This window comes from Onychostruthus taczanowskii, unplaced genomic scaffold, assembly GCF_017590055.1.
Source record: "Onychostruthus taczanowskii isolate IOZ18803 unplaced genomic scaffold, ASM1759005v1 scaffold68, whole genome shotgun sequence".
Classification (NCBI taxonomy): Eukaryota; Metazoa; Chordata; class Aves; order Passeriformes; family Passeridae; genus Onychostruthus; species Onychostruthus taczanowskii.
The window spans coordinates 4336793-4356451 of record NW_024504566.1 but is presented as its reverse complement, the minus strand read 5'-3'; the positions used below and the strand labels follow the sequence as shown (position 1 = coordinate 4356451).

Below are 19659 nucleotides of genomic sequence, written 5' to 3'. Positions count from 1 at the left end.
TACCTTTGCAAACAGATTAATGTATCAAAACCTGAATCCCCCATCATTTTGTGGGAGGAAAAAAAATCTTCCTATATTATATTAATATCTATCATTAATTTAGGTAAGCCTTGCCTAGGGAATTGTGGAAGTTTAAAAATAAAAGTTGAAAAGTTTTCTGAAAGATCCAGCTTCTGAATGCACTGTTTTTCACTTAAAGTTATTTTCCCATAGCATCCTTAACTGAGTAGATTCTGATCATGCATCACATAATAATATGAGAAAGCAAAGATGAACTTGCATGTACAGCCTGATTATTCCAACTTCCTGGATATATATAATTAGATAGACTATTAAAAGTGTTATTCTACTGTAGTTTTGACAGGTTAATGTAGATATATATTCACCATAAATTTTCTTTTTCTTTATCATTTACCTCTTTTTTTTACTCTTCACTTTTAATTATCTAACTATGCAAACTCAGAAGAAAATCTCCATGTTATTAAAAAACCAATTCTTTTTATTTGCTTCTTGTACACAGAAAAGTCAGGGATGGAACAAACTTTATTTCCTACTAATGTTTGGATTCTCCCTATTAAGGTTTCAAGTGCAGTCTGCTAGACACATCAGAGGTGTATATTACAGTTTTCATGGCTAAAACCATCTTTGAGCTCATCTCTGGTCAAATGGTAAGATTACATTTCTTTAAAAAGCAATGCTGAGCTAAGTCTGGATGAAAAGCTTGCCCACACTGCTGCATGACTAAAGGCATTTGAGGTTCACTTTCTGTTCCAATAGTTAAGAAAAATGGGTTCAGACTTATTTGTTTCAATTTTTTTTATTATTGTGCCCAAAAAAAATCCAAATATTTTAAAATTAGTTTGAGGTTTTAATATTTTTATTGTGTGTGCATGTCAACACATTAGAAATAAATTTCTCTTTCAAAGTAATGCAATAAAATTCAAGAAGCCTAATTTTGAATTTCAAAATATCAAATAGCTTCCCTTTATAAAGCCTGGAAACCAAGCCTGGAAACCTATTTTCAACAAGAAATGAAGAACACTGAACATGAATAAAGACCATATATTTATTCCCTAGCCATCACTCGAATTTTCAAATCATTATGTAATTTAGAGTAATATTTTATTTAGCATTAATTTTGCATGAATAGTTGTATATTCCAGTTTTCAGCCTTACATTTCACATTCCTTCTTAAGGTAGAAGCACACAGTTTCATCATATTTTATATGTCAATCTTGGGAGGATGCTCATATGATTTAAATATATGGAATATCCACAGCACTTTTGGATGCTGCTCCTTGCAAGCAACACTTGCTTTGTTGAGCACTTATTTGAGCATTGACCATGTCCTATCCTCAACCAAAGCACAGTCTATGAAAAGAAAACACACCCTTATTATAAGCTGTTATAAATTTCAAATATTTTTAAAAGTTACTTTACTGTTAATTGATTTAAATTTTAATCCATTTAAGCCTAGGCTGTAATATTTTCATGTAAAATTTAAGCAATGGAAATGATAATACATAATGTATGTGATGAAATGTGTATTTCTTAAAGATTGAATGAAAACAAATTTTATGTTTGCTCTTTCAAAATTCTCTTTTGGTTTGACACCTAACTTTTAAAGTAAGGTTCTCAGCAATTTCCCAGCAAGCATTTCCACTTCATTAGAATATATATATTGGAATGCATTTATTGACCTCTCGCTTAATTTTCTTTTCTTGTGCAAAACTTTCCACTGACCTTGGAAAAACATCTCTCTAAATTTGAGGTATGGTAGTTATTCTGAGAGTAGTTACTTTTTTGCTAGCAATAATATATTTAAACCAAACACATAAATTTTCAGAAAAACTTCAAGGAATTTCTTCCAGATATTATTATGAAAGAGTAATATTTTTAATATTGGAAGCCAGAATATTTTTTAAATAAACTTCATACTAACATTCTGATCATAATTCATTAAAATGGTAAAGGACTGGTAAAAGACAGATTAGCAGGCTCAAAGTGGCCAATAATAAAGTTTTAGACCAAGAATTTTCAAGAGCTGAGCCAACTGGTTTTTTTTCAAGAGCCAGTGTACAACCAGGAGGTAAGAGAGAACTGGTTCTGAAGTGATGGATGTCGATGCCTTACTGAATGGTGTAGAGCATAACACTAGGATTTCACTGATTCTTGAAAACACAAAAACATACAGGCCATTTCTGTCTTCTATGTTCAATCCTGCAGAGAACAGTGTGGAATCACACCAACACAAAGCACATTTCCCAGGAAAAATAGGAAAAATTATATAGCCGGCAGAAAAAAATCCACTTTTTAGCAAGTAATTGTCAGATAGAAATGGTGACAATTCCCTGAAAGCTTTCTCTTTACATATGTAGCAACTGAGTATTTCAGTCAATATTACTCCTAAACATCTCCCTTTCAACCACTTGGATCATTTATGTATTTTAGTGGATACTGCCCAATTTTAAATAATCACTCCATGAGATAATCAACATTTGATCAAACAAAAAATTTTCATAACATTTCTTGGTTTTATATGTGTCATTTGAGTCTTCTTTCATTCTTTGAATTTTCTAACTACATTTTTCTCAAGAGCCTCCTCAGCAAATCATCCTCAACTTCCATTTCTACTGGCTTTTCTAGAGAGAAATTTTTTTATAAAATGTCCTAAAATCCCAGCAAAATAACTGAAGCACTGTTCAACTAAATAAATACTACAACATACAATAATACTTTTTTTCTTGAATAAATACTCCGGTATTTTTGGCACCTGCATTAGAAAGAGACCTGAGTCTGTGAACTCATTAAAAAAACAGACAATATATGTCAAAGGGATAGCTTCAATTACATACTTTAATTATCTACATGTGTTTAATGTTACCCGTCCATTATCACAGACAACCTGGAAAAATTCTGTGCTCACTCTTTGAAAATTGTTGGAATTTTTATACCAAGTCAGCAACTTCTAGAACAGAACAAATAGCAGGCATTTATTAAAAAGTTGCAGAGAAAAGTGCCCAAAGTTTTCAATTTTTATATGTCTATATCTATTTATCTATGTATATGCATAATTATGTATATTACTGTTAGAAAACTGCTTAACTTGTTATGAGATAGAAGCAAGATGTTTAGGCTGCAGCCTCAAAGTTTGTCTTCAGATTATTCTTGGTTTACTTCAGATTGAGTTTTATGTGATTTGATCATCATTTACATGGTGGCAACAGAAGAAATTAGACTGTGTTGTTGTAGTATAAACAGACTCAAACATTGAAAATAATCTTCTTCAAAATTAAAATTTCTGCTTCTATTTATGCTGTTAAGGACAGATACGTAAATGGATTTAACTCCGTAAAACAGGATAAGAGAGAATTTTTGAGCTCTCAGCCTAACATTGTGAGCCAAAACCATTCACTCAGTGAGCTCTTCATTTCTCAAAACTAATTCCTCTCTCATCAAAAATTCTAGCATAGCTGGAGTCTATGCTTTTGGGAATTTCCAGGATTGATGCAGGAGGAAAAATATGCTGTTTGTCTCCTTCTCAACCCATTTGGGGATCCAATAAATATCCAGAGGAGTATCTAAAATGGTGACGGAGTCCAGAATAAGTGGCATTAATATATCTAAAGAACCGAGAATCTCACAGTATGCTTTTGGTGGCTTTACCTAAAAGCATGCTTGAAGGAAGCAGTGGAGCCACCTCATTCTTATTTTCTGTTGCTCATCCTTGCTTCCTGTTGCCAGCATAGTAGCTGATACTCAAACTCTGTACAGAAGTAAATACGTATCCACTCTTTCATTCCTCCTAGCCCCATCGCTATGACAGAACAGATCCAACACAGGCAATTCTAAATACTGCACAAGAATGGAAATTTACATAATATATGCACATACTCTCCAAACAAAAATATTTTTAATCTGTTTAACTTTTTTCCCGGTCCATAACGTTAATCTAAATTCCATGCTTCTTTACGCAGATAGAGAATTTCATCATAAATGCAATATCTAATTACATCGTAGGTTATAACACAATTTCTATACTGTGGCAAATAGCATGCGATGTAACACTGAAAGATAAAAATATTCACACATTTTATTCTTGCTTTTACTTTCATTCTTGTTATCAATTTCTCTTATACAGAATTACTGCAATAAATGTATCCAGTACCAGGCTCTAGTATCTGTGTTCAGTTTGGACCCACCAGTACAAGAAAGGTATTCACAACTGGAAAAAGTGACACCAAAATAATAGTAACAGAAGAGCAATGCAACAGCAGTGACTAAGGAAATTGGGTTTGTGCAGATCAGAGATTAGGCAAAGGGTTTAATTGCTATTGTCATCTCTCTAATTGTTGATTAAGAATTCAGAATTTTTGGAAAGGTACACAGCAAAAGAGATTAGCAAACAACATGAGTTGCTGAAAGGGAAATTCTAGTGGTGCAGTTTGACCTGAGAGACTGACAACCACAGACAAACTCAGAGCTCAATGGGACACAGGTCTGGACAGTCTGACCCAAATTCAGAGTCTAACCTGCCTTGAGTGGTTGGTAAGACTAGACAGTCACTAGAGATGCCTTAAGACATAAATTACTTTTCACTTCTACAGCCTTTAGTCTTATTCAAGTGTATGAAGAATTAGGTTGTAATATCTTAAAATACAAAATATTTTGTCACGGATGCAAGCTCTGATGCTAGAAGAGACCACACTGATCACTTCATTTAGCTGCTGTAGCCCACAGATAAATTTTTCTTCTACAGTACCTAATTCTATTAGAAAGCATTTTTAAAAAACGTTATGATATCATGTCTCAACATTCTGAGTTGCAATGAGACTAACATCCAGAGAAATTACTCCACAGTTTAATTATCCTTGCTATTAGGAAATTGCATCTGCATTCAAAATCGAATTTATCATAGTTCAATTTCAATTTCATGCCTTCTCCTCCAAGGCAGAAAACCCCTCAACACCTTATTTCTTCTTCATGAAGAAAGATTTGGGTACATCAGTTCTTAAATTTCTCTTGGATTCATCAGCTAGAATTGCCTAAACTTCTTAGCACACAGTTTTTCAATTCTGGGACCCCTCTTCGTTACTATTTTTCAGACTCTTCCAACATTTTCATTTTCTTCTTAGCACATATGGGAATCTAGCATTATTCATCTTGGATTATTATTATGCTTAGTAATCAATTAAGTAGAGCAACATGGCCTTATTTGCCGGCTGAATCAAAGAATTTCTTTCCCGTTTCTTAACATTCCATTTATTTTTCTATAGTCAGGGAAAAAGCTCATCCTTTTCATCCCAGGAGCTAGTGTTGGAAAGACACCAAAAGGGACAATTAAACCTTCTCTGAGTAAACTGCTTGCTAAAACAATTAAACAATAAATTTTAGACGACTACTTGCACTTCACATTCTGTAGAACATGTTTGTGAACACCAATCATGCGATTCACACCATGCTACCCTGTCTTTCCCTGCACTGCTTCACACTTGGCCAATGATTATGAAGACAATTGACAACACCAGCACCTGCCTTTGGATGACACAGCAATCTGCTGGAAACATTACTGTTCACAAATGTGCCTCCAACCACATCTACACCTTCTCAGCTGAACGGAGCCTGTTTGTAATCTGTCTAATGTACCCCATTAACTCCACAAAAGGAAAATTTCTTGATTAAGATATAATGTGGCAGTAAAAAGAATGATTGAAGAAACCAAATATCTATGTTATAGCTTGTATCAAAATAATATTTATCTATCTGTTTTGTAAATTTACTGACAAAACATACCAGGTTTGCTTGACAAAACCTGTTCCTGAATTAACACCTTAAAGTGTATTTTAGCTTCTACTAATAGAATGAGAAACAAACCACATGATTATTTTGCTCAGATAAGACATTTCTAAGGCCCTTCTCTTTGTTTGAAAACTGGAAATTTATTGCAGGTCATGAAGTCATTTGCATTTTCTCCTTTGTCTTTCAGCCTCATCAAAAGAGCCATTTTCCAAATGGTATTCCATACTACAAAAACAGTTTGAGACCATTCGTGCCTGTCAGTATCAATGTTTGAACCTCTTTCTGATCTAAAACTGTGTTATACTTTAAGAGGAAGTGAAATAGATTAGATTCACAATCTTTTCAAGCAGAAATATTATGCAGAACTTATATGCAATATTGAGAATGTTAGCAGATAATGGGAGCATCAAAAACAGTTCCTCAAATGCTTCTGGATTTCATTTGGGCTAAATTTGAGGAAGCGGGCCCAGACTTAATAAATACTAGTTTAGTGGAACATTTTGAATAGTCACAATTTTTCAGTCATAATTTAAAAAGTACTTAAAGACAGGAGTTGCACCAACTGGTTAGGCAGAAGTTCTGGTAATGCTTGATTTGCTCAGCATCTCCAGTGCAAAACATGTATAAAAATATAATTAAAAATATGAGAAAAACTGCTTCTAGGAACATCCTGTAATTCTTAACGGTATACTACATTAACACTTCTTAGTCAAACCTCTGTTAAAAAGCAAAATCATTCACTGCCAAAAAACCATTTTGTTTTTACTGAGAGTAGTTCCTTATAATAATTATAGATTCCAAGCATGCACTGGTGGAAAGGTAGTGTTTTATTTTTCCTACATTTCAAACTATTTGTGTATAACCTAGAACAATGCTTACTTGAAATTTCTTGGTGAATTCTGAGCAACCTCTAAATAAAAATAGCAATCTGAATAGAACACCCGCATGAAGCCTCAGAAAAGGAGTCATGCGCTTTGTTGACATAGTTAGAGCAAGTAAACAATTCTCTCAAGCCCTGCACTTAGAAGGGTTCAAGAAACAAGTGGATGTGGCACTTAGTGCTATGGCCTAGTCAGTAAAGTGGTGTTCAGTCAAGCGTTGGACTCAATGACCTTGGAGGTCTTTTCCAATCTTGATGTTTCTATGATTCTTGCATGCTTGTTAGTCCTTCCCCTTTCTAATGGGCTTCCATTCCTTCTCCCTGCATTCTGATTTAGTCTTGAGCTTTCAAGCAGGGCAGGAAGTAACTCTCTAAAGTGAAAAAGTAGCTTTCATGGAAATAAACATCCATAACGCCATCTCCCAGACATTATTTAGCAGAGATCTCCTACACCAAGGAGACTTGGACTTGGAGGGAAATTAATAAAGGTCTGCATAGTATCAAAACAACTGAGTTTTCCCTGGTATTTCTGCAGCATGTTATAGAATGGCAGCCCCACTGTATGATGAGACACCAGCAGCATCAGCTTTTCAGTGTTTCTCATAGGTGTTGGAAGGATATCGCAAATAATTTAATCTTCATCAGATAACTATGGATTCTGTATTAACTAGATGTGTGATTTCTACATGACACAATTAAGCAATCTTTTCTACACTTTGGATCAGGCAATTAAAATTTTGTATCTGAAAACCTTTCAGAATTATTTAAAAGATAAAGTAAAAAAATAATAATAAAAAATAAAATACATCTCCACTAGAAATGACCATTTTTAAAATTACATCTAGCTAGCTACAATAAGGCAAGGAAAAGAAAAAGGACAATTGAAAACTAAATTAAATGCTTCACAGCAATAAAACTAACTGGTACTGCAAAACAACATGACAAGGGACTCTGAAAAAAATCTCAAAATACTACAGTAACTTGGAAGTATAGCTACTAATTTGAAGTTAAATCACATTTAATTGTTTCTCAGCCTTCCAATCTAACCACTTTCAGGTTAAATGACTCCGCTGCTTGTAATGCAGGCTGTGTAATCACAATAGTTATGTGCACTTGACCTTCTTCCTGTTAACAGAGAGACTCAATTAATTACTTGCTGTTTTAACTGGCCATTTCACCTTATCTTCACCTTTTTCAAAAGGGTTGAGTAACTCTAACTTAACCTTTGACTTTGGAAGCATACATAGAAATATTTATCTACCAAATAGGAAGTTAGCTTGATCTAGGAAGGAGAATACCTGCGTTTCTATGCTTAAGAAAAAACAGTAATATATGCACTGTTTCATTAACCACTACACTGTAACGCAGGAGCCACATTTCATCTTTACCACAGCTACCCAAACATTCTACTCTGTAATGGAAATAAAATATTATTTACTTCCATTGCAACAGACAACACAGGAAAATGCACAAAAAAACCTGCAAAATGTAATCAATTGCTTGTAAATACTTCTTACCTTGCCATATAGGATATTGGATAAAAATAACCTAAATAATCTACACATTACCTATTAAAATGATTAAAAAATATGCTGTAATATGAACTTCTATACCTTATTCCATTCTGGGTTTAGACATCTTCCATGCATATAAAATTAAGTAATCAGTTGCTCACCCTAAAATGGCAATTGTATCTGCACACCACACATTATGCAGCAATTTTCAATCATTGTTCCTTTCTGATGGGGTGCCAGAAAACTTTTCCAGTTATAGAACAATGCCACAAGTATTAAAAAAAGTACTAGATGCACATTTAGGTGTTACAAACATCAGTAGCCTAGGAACCAAAACATTATTTCTTTTGAGATAATAAACATTAAGAAGTCTGGTTCTCATATTGTATCTCCTGGAGACTAATTTTAGCATGTCAGATAGGATTAACATTATATTTAGTTTAAAAAAATTATGACTCTAAAGAAGCTGAAGTTTTTATCTCTTTTGAGATCACCTTAACTCCACCAACACACTGCTGTCTAAATTTTTCTAATGCTGTTTCAAGCACCTGTTGTGAAAATCTCTTTCTTGATAATTCTAAGTAGCTGGATGTATTTTCTCAAATGTAATCTCAGCTACAGTCAAGAAACTAAGCCTTTCAGATGAGTTAAGTCTGTCATAGTCAGTGCACAGAGTGTAACAATTAAAGTGGGATGAATCAGTCTTCAGAGGAGTATCTCTCTCCTCAAAGACTACAAAAGAAGACAGACATCAGATCAGTCTAGCCATCCTGACAATAAATGATTAAAGATAAGCTGCATAAAAATATTGTTTCATCTACCTTATAAGTATCTGTAGCAGATTTTGTTTTTCAAATACCACAGGAAACCAATATTAACAGTGAGGTAAAGGAAAGACTAATAACAATACAATGTATACTTTTTATATAGTTGTAATATAACTTCTTAGTAAAAAATAGTTTAAGAGTAGAGACATGTCAAGGTCAATTCACAGAAAACAAAAAAAAACCACCAATTTCAAGTTCCCTACAGAGGTCAATAGAAATCCTGACTTCAGGATTATTTATCTTTTTTTCTTTTTTTAAATAGTGCTGCATGCAATGCAAATACCTTTTTTTCCATATTTATGACAAACAAAATGAAAATCTATTATCTTCCAACTAGTAAAATGTAAAGGCAGAGGTTTAACTAAGAAGAAATTTTGTATCTCTATTAATGGTCATTAAAAAACCTGTCCATAAGATAGAATACTAAATATCTCTATGTTCTCACTAAGCACACAAATATAGAAATTTTTTTCAGACTGTGCAAAGTTAACTTCACTGAAACTTATATACACTTATATAATAAAATAACATATCAGAAATAGAGAATGCTGCTAAGGATAACTGATTTATATAGCTGAAAAATTAGTATTTTTGGTAATAAAATACAGAAAAAAACGTGAGAACCAGCATTAGCAAAACACAACCACAGTTACAAAATCTCATTTGCAGAAGTTACAAGACATGCTTTAAAAAAAGAACAGTCATAAGATAACTGGACACAGGTAAAGCCTCTCACAATAAAAAGAAACCAACCCAAAGTTGGATTTTTTTGCTTCACAGTTTCCACTTCTGTGTTAGATACGGAAGTAACTGCAGGTGTCCATGCTGCAGATGACATCAAGCTGAATTAACCTTAGATTGGCTGCTGTGACAGAAATCCTTGTAGTAATAGAATTTATGACCTGCTTATGAGGATTTAGCAAAAAGAGGCAATGGCAAATTGAATAGGGAATGTTTTTCCACATTCCAAATTTTCCACATTTCAGTCCCAAAACATGATCTTCTGTGTCAGCAAGCCATCAAGCATTTTGCTCCATTAGGTACTAATTGCACTATCCTCTCCTTATGTGCTTCCACAGAAAGAAGAAGGGACCCTTCACAATAACTAAGGATATTGTTTTAAGATACTTTGATCACTTGAGCATGCATAAAGAACTTTGAGGAGTTTGTCAAGAATAAAACAGTGCCCCATGTTGGTTTTTGCCATGAGATTTTTAGGTTTCTGAGCTCTAAGACATTTCTTCACTTGTATGATGGCAAATACATTTATTTAAAATATTCAGAAAGGAAGATTAAATAAATAAAAACTATCATCAACAATGAACAGCATAAATGAGTAAAATATTTATATCTATTTATTCCCTTCATCCACAGCAGTTTACAAGCTTTTTAGGCACTGCTCCCCTTTGCCATGAAGGCCAATCTGCTCTCTCTGCCCCAACTGTGCACACAGCCCCAGGGTTTGGTCTGCACACTTGTTTCCCAGCTCTTCCCACGCTTCAGTTCGCTCTGATTATTCCACCCAACACGAATTCTTCAGTCTCGGGCAGCAGCAAAGCCCATCCCAGCCCCATCCAGCCTGTCAAACCCAAACCTATCTGACAGTTTCCCACAGAAGGTCCCTGTCACCTTTTCTCTAAGCAAGTGACATGATGCTCAGAATATTGCTAGATAAGGGAGAAACTGCCAGAAGAGATAAGGGAGAGGGAAAGAATAGACTAAATTTTGCAGAAAATTTTTTCACATTCTGAGGACTAATTTCTCTTCACCCTCTATCCTTGGGACTAAATTTCAAACAAATAATTTTTATATATATATATATATATTTTTTTATCTTCACCTTTTTTAACTGGATTCATGAAGAACAAGGTGATTTCCAGTTTTACTAAAATTCGAAATTTTTGTGTCAGTCTTACATTTCTTTTAACCCATGGATCCATTGGTTTGGGGTTTTTTAAAGAATATTTCTTATTTCTGAAAATTTTATAGAATAAAATAAAGGAGAAAGTCTTCTCACAGAAAACAGTCAGAAAGATAGCAAAGTAAAATGCAAGCCAGAAGGACTAATGACACAAACTTGTATGAGAAATTAGTGTGGAAGAATAATTATTTACTTTTTAGTGACTGGAAGTATTGGCAGTATTAGCAGCATGAAAACTTATGAAGAAAAATGCAAGATATGGCCTGGGATTACCAAAATTTCTCAGAAATTTTACTGGCTCTACTGCAGAATATTTTGAGTATGTAGCTTACATATTATTCTGTATATTTCAGACAGTATTGACAAATTCTTAAATGTGTTAACTGTCTCTGTTGATAGAGAATATCAATTAGAAACACAAAAAGAATAATTCAGCCAATTCAAACTTGGCATTGTTGTCTTTGCCATTCTAATTTTAAGCTTTTACATTTTCATTAAAGATGTATATCCATAACAAGTTTGAAACACAGACTTTCATGCATCTGGGGTTGAGAGAAGCTGCTTATTGTAAGAAAGCAAGAACAACAATACAAATTATTTGGGTTACAAACAGCCAAAAAGAGTAAAAATTGGGAAATCATAATTCTTTTCAACACTGATGACTACTGCATCACAAAATTAATTATTTAGAACAACCTAACCTTATAATTTTGGTTCTCCAAAGGTCATTCTACTACACATTCCTTATCAGTATGTGTCAAAAAGCATAAAATATATACTGGAATGCATTTAAGCCGTACAATGTAGTGTTTTGAGACACTAGCTGTATACTTCTGGCTCAAAATCTAAAGATAGCTTTTGCATATGTGCTTCAAATGACGCATCACTACAGAAATGGTTACTAACACAGTTGCTTAAAATTCAAGCTGGCAACATGTTTAGAAAGTAGGATAATGGTAAGGCTGTCGAAGCCATAATGTTAGAAATATAACCTTACCTCTCTGAAAGAAGCAGTACAATAGTATAAAAAAGCATCTATGAGATTTTTTTGAAAGATTTATATAATTCAAAAACAGTTAGATTAGGTGAAGTTTCTTTTTAACTGAATAGCAATACTAAGACTTACTACTTATGTAACTCTCTGTACATTCAAATCACTAAGTGACTGACATCCCTGATTCATGGTGCTTGATGAAAAGCTACCAGAGTACTCATCTATGCTATTCAAGTTTGCTGTGCACACAGTATGCAATGGAACTAAGCTTTACAAATGATTAATTTGAACATAATCAAAATGTTATTAAAAATAGTTGTCACATTTGAAACACTAGATGTTTCTATGCTTTGTGATCAGTTCAAGTTGTCACAATGAGTCACCAGCAGCAAAACAACTAGTGACAGGCAAGGAGTTCTCAGCAGGCAAGGATGTTTGTGGTACAAATCTGTCATATGAAACATAATGGGAATCCCTCAAATTCCTGCCTGTTTATCAGCTTGGAAGAGGAAAAAAAATGAAATCTGTTATTCCATTAGATGTTCACAAGTGTGTCTGTGCTAGGATTAGGCAGCATTAACTCTCTGATGTAGAGAGGAGCAAATGTGCTTGATCTCCCACAAAGACAAGGCAATTCATTCACGGGGGTGGGGGATTCTGTACTACTTGTACACCTGCACACATGTTTCCACAAAGGGCAACACTCACAGAGGGGTCACTCCAGTCAATGCAATCACTGAAATAATAAAATATATGTTTGAACTAACTTTATTACACTTCTGTCTCATAAAGAAAGTATGGGGAATTATACATAAAAGAAATAGTTAGAATATCTCCCCATCATCATTATATGTTGCCATTAATTGAGAGAGGAATCTACATTACACAACACTGTATACAGACCTCTTTAACCTATTGATAATTAGATAACAGATTAATGGTGACTGCAACAAAGTCACTGGCTAATTGTGCTCTTTTTCAGTTCTTATGCTTTAGAAAGAAAACTCTGTATCATTTCAGGATTTTCATGTGGTATCCACAATGATATAAAATACAGCATGGATACCTGCCCTGAATCTGAAGACAAGATCTAAAGTAGATTTAAGGATAGGCATCTCAAAGAAACCTGACATAGCCTGGGCTGAACTTCTGTAATGCAAGCAAGCTGTTAGTGGCTAAACTTCAGTATTATGATAATACATATGGCATCACCTTGGCTCAAATGGGTGACTTAATAGCTTATTCACTAGAGTTTGATCTTTCTTTGTTCAATATACTTTAGGGTCAATAAGGAAGGGAAAATACCTTGAGCCTGACTTCTTACATATGCAGGGTTAGTATGTACATGCTTGCAAAGCTTCTTCTTACATCCCTACAAAAATGGGATACGTACAAAAGTCTGTTATCTGGTCGATGGACAATATCTTTAGAATTGGTACTAGCCAGCACCAACTATAAGAAAAACTCACTCTAACTTCCAGTAAAAGAAGGATCAAATTATTTTTTCTCTGTTAGGAGCTAAAAAGGAAAACATAGACAGCTGCCATGAAACAGTTATGTTGATAATGTATATGTAGGCCTGAGATTTCAGGTCACGAGATTTCACTCATGTAACTTGATATTGAGCCTAATAACTTGAGATTGATTAAAACACAATTTGGCATCCTACTTGCATTTGAAGATTCTAATAAATGGTCACTTTCTATTGCATTTTTGTTCCTCTGCTTAATCACAATTATCTTCTGAGTGTTAATACTATTTTCATGTTTGAAGTTGTCCAACATCCTTTATTTTTTTTTCTCAAAATTTAGTTTGATGTACAGAATAGGGTCAAACATAAAAATTTCCAATGCCCACCTTTATGCATGACAAACTCTGTACAATTTTAGAAGAGCTTCTCTCTCTCAAGACACAGATGAGAAACATTTAAAACTATTTTACATCCTGAGAGTCATTAGCCAATTCAAAGACACATGCAAGATCTTTTTTCTTTTATAAACTTACTCTGCTTTCACCATTACTTCTTTATGAATAATTTAAAGCTGCCTGTTTGAAAACAATTAAACAGGGGAAAATAAGCCTTGCAGTCCCCTCACATTATTTCCCGCAGTCATTCATCTTCATTTCTTTAAACATTGTCCCCAGTTCTGCTCCACTGGCTTACATCAGCTGGTGCAAACTTTGGATGAACTAGAAAGAATGGAGCCAAAGGAAAACCTCATTTAAAAAATAAAATTTTTAAAAGGTGTAAAAAACAAACCACAGTGTAACCTAAAAGAATGGTGTATCTTCTATTTGTCTTAGTGAGAGTGGGAAATTGAAGAATAAGTAACAGATTTCTCTCTTCTTGACTTTCATGTTTTGGTGCATTGAAATGGTTAACTTGTTTGAATTAAGAACATACACATCTAAGTATAAAAATTTTAAAAGGTCAGATAGACTAATAGGAAGCCTGACTAACAACATATGACCCAAATAAACAATAAAGTTAACAAGCATAAAGTATTATTTGTCTCATTTGAACAGTCACGTTAAAGGAGATGCTTAAAAATAGTTTTTAGACTCCTAACAGCTGAGTTCTGGTCCATCCAGCAGACAGTTGAGTAAATAAATTTCTGTAACATTCTTGTTTGCCTGATCTCAGATCACATTGAGTCTTTTAAACACATTCTCAACTTTGACTAGATGATCTGTAGTCCAGTGCTTGCAAAAGTCAAGAGAATTGTAATTACACTCAAAAAGGTAAAAAAATATTTCAGATCTTATAGAAAGTCACAACCTACCTTCAAAAAACTCTAAATATAAAGAAATAGAAAGTTTATAGATTACACAAACATATTTAACAATTCCCTCAAGAACAATTTTGTAAGCTACAGTAACAGCTCCTCAACATATTCTGAACAAAAATGTATTATTTCTTTGCTTAAAAAAAATTAATGGCATCAAGACGTTGGTTTTGGAGGTAAGGCAAAAAGAAAGAATAAAAACTTGTGTAAACTAGAATTTTTAACACTAAGTTCATTTGTGAACGTGTTGTATATTGCTTGCAGCAGTTCAATGAGATTGCATACATTCCAGAAAAATTTTAGACTGTAAGTATCTTAATGAAACAGATGCAGTCTTCTCCCCAACTGCTGAATAACAATTTCATCACTCATCTAGTGGAGCAGAAAATGTACGAATCAAGTTAGAAAAACCTTCTCCATTTGAATATAACAAGCCCTTAAATGCATAATAAATTTTGGAAAGAAAATTAGCCATATAAACACTAAGGTGCACTGTGTATTTAATGGTTTTTATCATGTGTGGAAATGCAGTGCTCTACTCAATCGATCAGTTTATAATCATACAAAAATTAGAAAGTACTAGCATAGTTCAAGTGAAATGTTATAAAATGAGCAGTGGTACTAGATGCCCAACTTAAGATGCCTGAGGGCCTTGTGTTGTTTTTTTTTTTTTTTGGATAAGAGCTCCTTTTACTTAGTTTAAAGTGGGTCCAAAAATCATAAGATATATAGAAAAATTGATTTTGTCAACAGGTCCCTATCTGAAGGATCACTAACGGTGAGTTATACATAACTTGTAGGAGCCTGTATCACTCAGTCTTGCAGTGGTGAATTGGCATGATCTGTGAATTTGTGCATTCAACATCAAAACAAGGATGAGATAACTATTAAACCTCCAATTACCCAGAGATATCATCACTTTCGCTCTCTACAAAAGGTAGAAACTTCTTGTAACACTTAACAGACAAAAACATTATTTTCTTATAGGATATTGCTTGTCCTGATACACAAATTTGACTCCCTGGCTTGACCTTATAGGAACTTCAGGTTTTGTGCCTGAAGACTTGTCTGGCAGGCTGGACACTCAGCTGCCCCAACCACATTTCTAGCCTTGTACCACACTGATTTTTAGAATCTCAAGTTGGAAGGGACCCATAAGGATCATGTAGTCCAAATCCCTGTTCCTTGCAGGAGTATCTAAGTTATATGACTAAGAGTCCTGCCCTGATGCTCCTTCAACTCTCTCAGGCTTGGTGCTATGACCACATCCTTAGGGAGCCTGTTCCAGTGCCCAAGCACCCTCTGAGTGAAGAACCTTTTCCTAATGTTCAATCTGAACTTCCCTTGATACAGCTTCATTCCATGTCCTTGGGTCCTGTCACAGGTCACCAGAGAGATCACCCTTCTGCTGCCCACCTTGAGGAAGTTGTAGACTGCAATGACTCCCCTCAGCCTTCCCTGTTCCCTTCTCCAGGCTGAACAGACTAAGTGACCTCAGCCTCTCCTCACACGGCTTCCCCTCAAAGCCCTTCACCATCTTGGTTGCCCTTCTTTGGACACTCTCATAGCTTTATATCTCTCTTAAATTGTGGTACCCAACACTGCCCCCAGCACTGGAGGTGAGGCTGCCCCAGCTCAGAGCAGAGCAGGACAATCCCCTCCTTTGCCCTGCTGGCGATGCTGTGCCTGATGCACCTCAGGACAGGGCTGGCTCTCCTGGCTGCCAGGGCACTGCTGACTCATATCCAACTTGCCACTCCCCAGAACCCACAGATGTCTTTGTGCGTGCTTCTCTCCAGCTTCTTCTTTGCACAAAAACCAGGATTACCCTGTCCTGGGTGGCAAATCTGGCAGTGAGTTACCGCCTTGCTCCTTGGCTATCCAAATGTCTCTGTAAGGCCTCTCTACTCCAGAGAGAGTCCACAGCTCCTCCAGGTTGCAGCGCTATATATTCCTGTACAAGAAATTTATACATTTGCTCGAGGGGACAGAGCAGGGCCTTACATACCCTTTTAAAAGGAGCAGCTGTAATATAAAATATTTTTTGCAGGGGGCTGCAGGCCTGTCCCCAAGTTCTGAGGGACTGCACAGTCACCCAGCTGTCCACTGCTCCCTGTGCCCCTTCTGTTCTTCCCTGTTCCTGTTTCCCTAAGGGTTTGCAGTTCCAGCTCTATGCTGTCAGACCACCCACTAAGCCAGAATGCCTTTGTCTTAATTCATATATCTCTAAAGCACTACAAGGACCTGATTAGCAATGACAAAGTGGCTGCAACATAACTGGAATACATTTTTAATTATTTTAATTAAACAAATGCAAATTCCCCAATGCAGATGAGTTTAAACCAGTTTAACAAAGATCTAGTTCATTTCCATGCATGTTCTCAATTCTTCTTCTTCTTTGCCATCCCTTGAGGATGCCAAAAAAATGAAAGCTTCCATGCATTGAGTAAAACAATTGCTTGCATAATATCATCCCAAGAACTAGATGAGCAGCTCAGGGCAAGAAAGAAAATTGCTACTTTGAGCAGAAAAGAGGAAGTTTCACAGGTTTTGACATCTCTTCAGGGCAATGAGCAACCACATGCTGAAATCCAGACTGTCAGTGAGCAGGAGACTAAGTTTCACAAAACTGTGGGATGGAATGGATGGATGATGAGCAGGACTGAAGGGCAGAAACAGTTTTATCTTGCAGAAACTGGCAATGGCGTGACTAGACAATTACAACAGGGGTGGCTTATGAAGTCACCAAACTTCTGGGAGAATTTACAAGCTTAGGCTGGAAATCAGTAACTAACAGCATTCACAAAACTAGTAACAAAGATTTCGCAGGGGTAGGGGTGGGTTGTGTTTTGTTTTGAGCATTAGTGTTTTGTTTTGTCTTTAATTAATGCTGGCAGAAGCAACTACTGTAGAGCAATAGTCTTTTATTTAATTGCTAAAACTCAAATCCTCGTATCTTTCTGATTATACTGAGACAAACAGTCTTTGGTTAAATCAGTTTAAGCAATTCTGAAGGTTGGTTTACTTTAGTTGGAGAGCAGTTAAAAGTGAACAACTTTACTAGAACCACAAGCCTGAAATTACACACCAAGTGTAATTTCCTACATGGTCATCACAAGGCATAATAATTTTGGTAACAGCAGGGGAAGGAATGGGTCCTAATGGCCTCCTGCACCAATGCCTCTGAGTTCATCATCATATGGGTAGAGCTTAGCAACACTGTCTCAGATCACCAACCACTCACTCCCTCAGCTACATACCTGCTATTGTCAAGTACTCTGCTTCATTAAACCTAAAAAGGACTCTGATTGCAGGCCACATTTGGGAAGTGGTTACACTTTTTTCCCCCTCCGTAATTAATACAAGTCTGCAGAATCTTATTCTCACATTTCCAAAGTAGTCCCATTTCAGTTTACTTTTTCTTTTTTTTCTTTTTTTTTTTTTTTTTTTTTTTTTTAAGAGGAAGAGCAATTCATGTCTTCTTTAACTTGAGCAGACATTCAGATTGGGTTCCATCTGCCCTTCTAAGTGGGAGTGGGAATATTTTAACAGTATTTATTGTACCATTAAATGGCTAGTGTGGCCACAGGTGATTTAGCAGATTACAGAAGGCAATGAGACACTTCTAAATACTTTTACTCACTTTGAATTATAGTTGCTGAAATAAAGTCCTTCAGGAGCAAGCAATTTTGACAGATAACATATATACAATACCCTACTGCTCAAACCTGTTGTTTACACAAGTAACTTCACAATGGATTTTTTGAAAGTTGAAAAATCACATGAAGATATTTACTGTTTTCAAGTTCTTGTAAAATACAGGCTATCAAGCTATATTTAAATACTTAAAGAAAGCAATCACCATTTAGAAAAAAATTATGTATCATTGAAATGGAAATGTCAGAGATGTCTGCAATTAATCACTGTTTATACAGGAGCTCCCTTGTCAAAGTGACTTGCCAGGTATTATAGACCAAGGTATAATAGACACTTTTCACAAGGTGTTCAACTGTGCAAGTGCTAATAATTCTGTCTCTCTTCCAGAAAAGGTACAATCATATAAATAGGCCCACTGACATCTAAGGCTGAGGAATGATCTCCCTATTCAAGAACAGATTATATCCTGTCCTGCGAATTGTCTTTCTGGGAATTACCTATGTGATCCCCAAAGCAAGCATGAAGCCAGGAGTACCAGCACACCAACCCATTCCTACTCTGGAGTGAGGAAAATATTGAATTCTAACCAAGTAACTCTTTAAAGGAAAAGGGTCAAGTGATATGTCAAAAGAAGTCATAACACCTCTCCTTTCTCACTGAGGCTTATTACAATGCTTCTGACAAAATATTTTTCTTTTTCAGTGTAATTATTTGTTTCTCTAGTTTCACTGCATTGTCTATTTCTTTTTTTTTTTTTTCCACATATGACAACTGCTTGTATTTTTCCTCTTCACAAAGATGCTATTTGCTGAGAACCTACATTCAATTTAGCTTTTTTCTAATTTTGAGGTACAATGAGATTCTGCTAGGTAGAACAGGAAACAAAAGGAAATTAACAGGAAATTAAACACTAGAAATTAACAGACACCCAAAAATTATTTTATAATACTGAAAATATTCAAAACTGAATTTTCAACTTGAAAATATTTTCAACAGCATACAAAATTACCAGAATGCACAGAAAAACATAATTAGCAGTAATAAAAAGAAAAATTATCTTCTGTTTTGTTAATTATAAAGGGACCAAGAGGAATGACAATGGGAATTTTACTTCTATTCCTGAGAAATTAGCTACTCTTAAAAAAAAAAAAAAAACAAAAGTCAAACAGCATGAAATTACAGACTCCTTATGTAATGTGAGCTTTGGCTATTCAATTCCAAATAAGCAGCTTTTTACTGTTAATGCTATGTATCAAGGACAATTTTCTTGTCTCCACAAAA

The 19659-nt window shown here is 35.0% G+C and overlaps 1 protein-coding gene across 3 annotated transcripts in view; it reads right to left on the bottom strand.

Moving 5' to 3' along the window:
* IMMP2L (inner mitochondrial membrane peptidase subunit 2) overlaps window positions 1-19659 on the bottom strand; it is a 407522-nt gene that overhangs the window by 138874 nt on the left and 248989 nt on the right. The window lies entirely within an intron of this gene.